Genomic DNA, 7,311 nt, shown 5'->3' with positions numbered 1-7,311 from the left:
AAGAAAGTGACAGAGAATACTCATTATCAACCCAAATAAGTCACCGCTGAGCCTGGATTTGATGTTCTGTAAAAATTATTTGTTGTAGCACTTCATATATTCCTTTAAAGTACTAGGCTGTTTTACAAGATGTGTCATTGCCTCCCACACATGATATCTTTGTGCAGCTGGAAATACTTCAGACTCCGTGATTAAAACTGGGTTTCAGTCGACGTCAGCATGTTTGATTTGGTCAAACTAAACAGATCAGATAAACCGGTGCAGGCATTCTGTTTCCCTGGTCGGTGTTTCCCACTGGATCGTTCCAGATTTTAAAAGGAGTTTTACATATAACTCAGAAACAAATCTACATTTGTCTACACCTGCAGCAAACTACAACCAGTAAGTGTGAAGAGTGATGCAGTTTCTCAGATTTTCAGTCCACTGGGGACAGCTAGAAGGCCAGTTAGGTTTTCCTGTTATCGTCCTAAGTGCAGCCACTGCTACATACCCCGCAGCTCTGTGTGTTCCCGGCTGCTTGGAGATGGGCTGTGTTTCTAATCATGCTGAGTGAGGACAGGGGCCAAGTCAGTGAGGATAAAGGGTAAGTGTGGCAGAAGGGTAGAAGTAGAGGAGTTAGTTGCTAAAAAAAAAAAGTCTTTGGCTAATTTACGACTCCCGTAGTAGATTGGGGGCCTGTTCCCAGCTCCTAGGCCATGAGGACCCTTTGCTCCGCAGCCTGTGAGGCTAGCCTGGACTAAATCAACCACTCTAAAGCTTGACACACTGAGAGTTGCCCTGAGCAGCCTCTCGTCCCCAGACTACACCAAGCTGTTGTAAATCAGCTGGGCATCATAGAGAGTGACAGTCAGACAGACAGAGGGAGTGTGGACAAAAGGGCTCCCTTGAAGCGATGGTCCTCAGAGATTCAAAGCTCTCTGCCTCTTATCAATGCATACTTTTCGTTTAATATTGATGGGCAGACATAGAAACTTGACAATATAATAGTTTCAATTCAAATGTAAAAATGTTGGTGGTTTATTCAGCAGTTCCTCCAAATTGTGCTTGATTCAGACACTGAGCATCTGCCAAATGAATGTCATGTAACTGCTACTCTTAGATTTCAGATTAATCGAGTTCCTGTTCTCCTTCAGGTGTACAACATGGGTCATGTCATGTTTTGCAGTACCTGAATAGTTCAGTTTTGAGCTTGACCCAACATCAATGATAAACTCCATTTTGAACTGCAGTAGAGCTCCCTCACCATAGCACAAGACAAATGCTTCTGCACGGGGATTCTCAAAATATATTAGCTGTGAAATAGCAAATTCCTACGAGACAACCACAAATTATTTATGTAACCGAGGAACTCCTTTTTTTCACCACGTCTGCTTGATCCATCACAAAGCATTCTACTGCACAGAATGTAAGTGTAGAGTTGGTGAGAAGTGTTGAGTGGTATCCTGTTCCCAGAACAGCCAGAGTATGTCTCAATAGTGACCGGAAGAGAGAGGCTTAAACTTGGACCTGACCTTTGTCACCCAACTTAGCCCCACTCGGAGCTTCTCTTGGCCTTGCCATTCTTCTCTCCCCCAACTTTGATCCAGTGCTGGGAAATCACAATTTTTCATTCTTTCCTGCAATAAGCTTAGACTAACCAGATTTTAAATAAAAAGTTCATCTCCCTGCATTATTTCTTGTGCCCTTATGAACCTAAGTATGATTACTTCAGCAGTTTGCAACTTGGTTCAACACATAATCACCACTCATTCCTGCTGTTGTGCTCCATCTCATGAGGTTACTGCTGAGCTGTTATTGTGCCTGTGAAGCTAATTTCCCAGTGGGTGAGGTCTCTGGTGTGCAGAGGTCCCTCAGTCAAAGTTTTGTGTGTTCCACACACATTTCTGACGAGGCCACACGTGTTTCTGATTAAAACTGAGAGAACAAACACATAACAAACAATAGAGCTGTTCAAATGTTCTCTATAGATGTCTCCCAAGTGGGCACAATAGCATCAGACCTATCAAGCACCACAGGGTAGCGGCACAGAGAAATGTGTGGAATCCAACTCTGTCAGTTTGTGTTGAAAGGCATGGAAAATCATAGCTCAAAGCCAAAATAAGTCACAGAAAACTGAGAACAATTACATTTGGCTTTTTTGGAAGGGAATAAGTCAATATTATCGGTCCAAACTCGAGTGATGGAAGCTGTCAGTATTAATTTACCTTAAGTCTTGATATTTGTGTGGTTTAAGAAATACCCCTTTAGCAAAACACCACTACAAGTTATTATGTGAATAAAAATATCAGTGCATTTAATGACAGAAAGAGGCCTAGAGAGAAATAGGGATAGAAAAAACATGTAGACACAGCATTAGGGAAGTGTTTGGGATCGACTTGTACAAAAAGACTGAACAACTGACTGCAACTTGTTAAACATAAACAATGACAAAAGCAGATTTTCTTCTCCCAGTGGAGTACAAAGTTAAGATAGAGCCATAACTCAGTTTTAAGTGTTGGCAGATTAATTAAAACTTGTTAGATCGGACATTTCCCTGTTGTAGCAGGTTTACATCTAACTAGAATTTCATTCATCAAAATCCCTATCTGCTTTTGGTCTTCAAGCCTTGACAGATAAACTTCTGTTTTTACCATTGGCACCTGAGTGCATCCATCATGAGAATGACAACTGTTAATATATAATATAACAATTTGTGAACCAAACTCTGAAAAAAACCAGGCCTCAGGAAAACCCCAAATAAGCCTGAGTTTAGGGTATAAAGTTACCAGTCGAGTCCTTTTCTACTTCTGTCACCATGTATTCCCTCTGCTTATGTTTCAGTTCATGGGCACTGCTGCCACTGTATATCATCAAATCAGTAGCGATTCCATTGTTGTGGTCCACGGCTATCACTGTTCAGAGTCTTACAAGCCACTTCAAGGAAATGACAAGTTATCACTGAAGAGTAATGCCAAGCCAGCTCTCACGCACAGAAACGGAAACAGAAACACACACTCTCACTCTCACTCTTACTCTTACTCTCACTCTCACTTTCACTCACACACACGCACACACACACACACACACACACACACACACACACACACACACACACACACACACACACACACACACACACGCACACACACACATGTAAAAACGCATCCGTTACACAGAGCCCACATTGCGGTTCTGGTGGTTTCATGTGACGTGTCACTGCATCACACACTGCCTTGTCCTGCTTTTTCTACTGTGGTTTGTTCCAGCTGCGTTTGAGGTCTACTAAATAAACAGTTCTGCGTGAACTCACAGTAAAAGTGTTGACACAAGCTGACCCGAGAGAGGTAGACATAAAGAGAGGGGAAATATGTTCGGCCCTGGTAAGAACCAGCTTGCATGCAGGTGTTTTCCTTTGCACTACAGGAATCAGATTAAAACCTTTTTATTGGACAACAAAGGGTAAAACCCATTTCCACAATGTTTCAGATTGTTCATCTCCAAAGGTAATTTTCAACAAGATAATTACAAGAGCACAGTAGTGTACAGTTGTCATGTGGTTATGTGCATACATAAACACACACCTGCTGCTGAGTGAAATCACAACCAGATGAATTAGGCATCTACAGCAGCATGGCAGTGGTCTGATGCACCCGGATGAGAAACCCTGCCCACCCCCGGTAATTACTGTCAGACATGCATTAACTGGGACAGGACAACACATGGGAGACATTTGCATTGCCAACAGGGCAACACATCTGTGCAGTACAATGTGGCTTGAATATACGTTAACATTGACATGATGATGCTTTACTCATGTTGATTTATTAACCAGTTTACAGCTTAAGAGAAAATTATGGTCCTCATGTCTTCCCAGTTTGTCCTGAGGCATTCACTCAACACAAAAATAAAAAACAAATGTTCCACTTAACTGCAATACTGCTGACTCCACCTGCACACATGCAATGATTTAACTGTGTGTGTGTGTGTGTGTGTGTGTGTGTGTGTGTGTGTGTGTGTGTGTGTTGTGTGTGTGTGTAACAGTGTAACTCCCATTCCCTCTGTGGCCTGTACGTTTACACTGTAGAACTCTGCCTCAAGTTATTGAGCAACTACTCAACATGATGTGCTGCAATGCAATCTTAGCCCATACATACTTAGAGATATCACATTTGAATGTAGAGAAGATTTGATATAACTCATTTACTTTGCCCTCATCCTGTGCATCCTTCTTTCTCTGCCAGTTTGAGATTTGCAGGATACTTTGCAGATTCTCCATGATTCTCATTCTTGCAGGTCTGTGATACACAAATAGTATGTTAGCATTACCCACTCAACAAGTGAAATGTTATTCCATTATTAATTGTTGTTGTTTTTTTCCAACACAAATTTAATAAATTGTACATTACCACACAGTTTATGTTGTTATAGGCCATTTACTTCAGTAAATGCAAACGACTTGTATGCCACATCACATGGATCAAGAGTCTTCCCGTAATATTCTATTTTCTGGTTAGACAAGACAAAGAAAACAGCTGATAGCCTACCTAACTTAACTACATAACTGTATATTATGAAAGATTATCAACTAGAGTGCCTCGCATTAATACTTTCAAATAGAACAATATGCCCTTGTATGCTTGACAATCACTGAAGATAAAAACAAAACAAAAAAAATCCTACTTTCTTAGCTTGCAATAAATTGGCCACAGGACTTTCTCAGGCCGACAATGCAGGAGCACCGTGCCATCACTACTGCTCCCAGGCTTGTCACCTGCAATACCCAGGCGAAGTGAACTGGCAGCTGGACCGACTGGGCTGAACTTCAGTCAGACTTCAGATATACAATATAGTTCACTCGGTGGAGTATTAAGCGGCTCACTTTACTAGAGGTAAAGGGTACTAGCAGGCTTCAGTGCTCTTGTAGTTATATTTTTTATAATTACACCATCTACTCCAAGGAACAGCACAAAATAACTTAATGTGGTAACTTCTGGCCTCTTACTCCTGTCATCTTCCTGGTTGCTGGTGGTGATCCTTAAAGGTTGCAGTACATTTACACATGGGAGCATGTATTGATCATGTTCTAATCAACTGCTTTAGACAACTTTCACTCGTGGTGCGTGTTTGTTTTGCTTTTTATGCTGATTACCCTTCGTCTTTCCCACGCGTTGAAAGCGGAAGCTGAAACCATCGCGTCCAAACCGGAAGATGAATAAGGGGCGGGGCTTGTACTATATTTGTACTATATGCATCAAATTAAATTTGGATTTCTAAATTTTGATCTTTTTTATACATAAATTTTTCACTGATTTATCTTCTTGGAAGAATTAGTTCTCCTTGTGTAAGTCTTCCTTCAACAATAGGTGTATTGAGGAATGAAGTGTAATGGAAACAAAATGCCCTCGAGCAGTGGAATTTAATATAGAGTGTATTGTAGGACTATACAAAAAAAAAAAAATCACTTAACGAGCATGACTACTCTGAAAGGTTTTGAGAGAGAAAACGACCGCACGGAATGCTAGCGTCTCACTTTTTTTTTACTGGGGCACAAATACCACAAAACACAAGAGCATTACAGTGAAGAAAGACTTCTTGAAGATGAAAATACAGACATGCAAGGGTAAAGAAGAAATGCACTTCATCAGCACAACTTTCAAAGTCAGAGCAAATCAAAATTTACTTGTCCCCATGGATAAATTTGTTTTGGATTCACCAAAGACCCTCCCAAACTGTTTACTGTGTAGCAACAAGACAAACTATGTTTTGAATAATCACAAGCACACCTGAAACTTTCAGATACATGGGGGACATAGTGTACAGACTTGTAGATGATGAAATGTGAAGGAAAAACTCCCATTCTTGTGTTTGTAAAGTGATTTCATCCTCTAGATGTTCCTCTTCATCCCAGACAGCTGATGAAGGCCGTACAGACTAAAACACTCATTATCAAAACAAGGAGGACAGTATGCAGGAGATAACAGATGAAACACATCTTCACACTTCACCACCACACAGGGAAGATAGAGTGTAGATCACGCATCACCTACGGTAGTGCATTTACGGTGTCCTATTACATCACTCACGTCTTTATGTACATAACTGCTGAGCATGTTGTCAAACCTTAACTTGCCAGAAAAGGCCTGGAAAGCAAGCCCACCAAGCTTTGCACATGTAAACATAAACCTATAAAATTCTCTCTTTAAATCTTGCTCAGCTTGTTATTCCACTGTCAGGATGCAAAGCGGCCCATAGCAGCAGTGTTAACACCACACCACTGCACCCTCTGCGACTTGCACCCTCCCCTCCTACTCCCTATAAATCTACAAACCCAGTACATACAGAGAAGTAATGTTTATTATGCTAGCGTGTGACTGCATAAAGTTAAGATGTACAGCTTTGCCACCCACTAAATCCTCAGAGCTTGGTGTGGTCTATCAACCAACTTTAACCAGTTGAGCTTTCCCTAAATCATAATGTGCAGAAAACACAGGCATATTCATCATCACCTCGTCTTCTGTGATAAAAGTTGTCAAGAACTGGTTAAATACATAAAAGATGGAGGGTGAAGACAGACAGGAGGTTTACATTCCTCTCTTCAGCTCAACCTTGCAGTCACAACATTGTCTATATGTATCAGTTTATTTCCCACCAAAGGTGATTTATCAGCAGCTTGATAGTTTATTTGACTTATTCTGACTCTTATCTGTAGGCCTTTATATTCACCTCTCAGGGGAAAACCAGTAAAAAAAAAAAAAAACACTCTGTCCGTGTGCTACCTGATCAGAGCTTTTCACATTGCAGGTCTTTTACTAATTAAACTACAAGGTCTGATTGTGACACACTTTCCTTCTAGTTCAGTGCCTTCAAAAATTCGAATTCCCTCCAGTGTCTCTGGAGAGGTTCCACTGAAGGTGACCCACATTTACAAGTTAAGCAAATAAAATAGAACAGTGTCTCCATCGTCCTACACTTTAGGAGCCAAGGGTGACAGCAATATCTATCCCTATATAGATATGTTTACACAAATAACACTGTTTGGAAAGATTACTGGCTCTTTCTCAGGCATCGCAGTGCAAGGCGGAGAGGATATTTTAATTAAGTCCTTCATTTATTGTTGCAAGACAGTGGAAATAAACTTCCTCTGAGATGCAGATAGTTGGCAATGCTCACGTTTGTGACATCCATCGGGTGCAGGCTACCCAAACCTTTGAAAAACAATTGCTTTGGAGGTAGCAAGGATGGAAGAAGTATTCAGGTCCTTTAGGTGAAAGTACTAATACCACACTGTAAAAATACAAGTAAAAGTCCTTCATACAAAACTTTATTTAAATA

The sequence above is a fragment of the Embiotoca jacksoni genome, unplaced genomic scaffold (genome assembly GCF_022577435.1).
Source record: "Embiotoca jacksoni isolate LCO1_2020_lvr unplaced genomic scaffold, fEmbJac1.0.p SCAF_12, whole genome shotgun sequence".
Classification (NCBI taxonomy): domain Eukaryota; kingdom Metazoa; phylum Chordata; class Actinopteri; family Embiotocidae; genus Embiotoca; species Embiotoca jacksoni.
The sequence above is the reverse complement of the archived record's forward strand: the minus strand, read 5'-3'. Positions refer to the sequence as shown.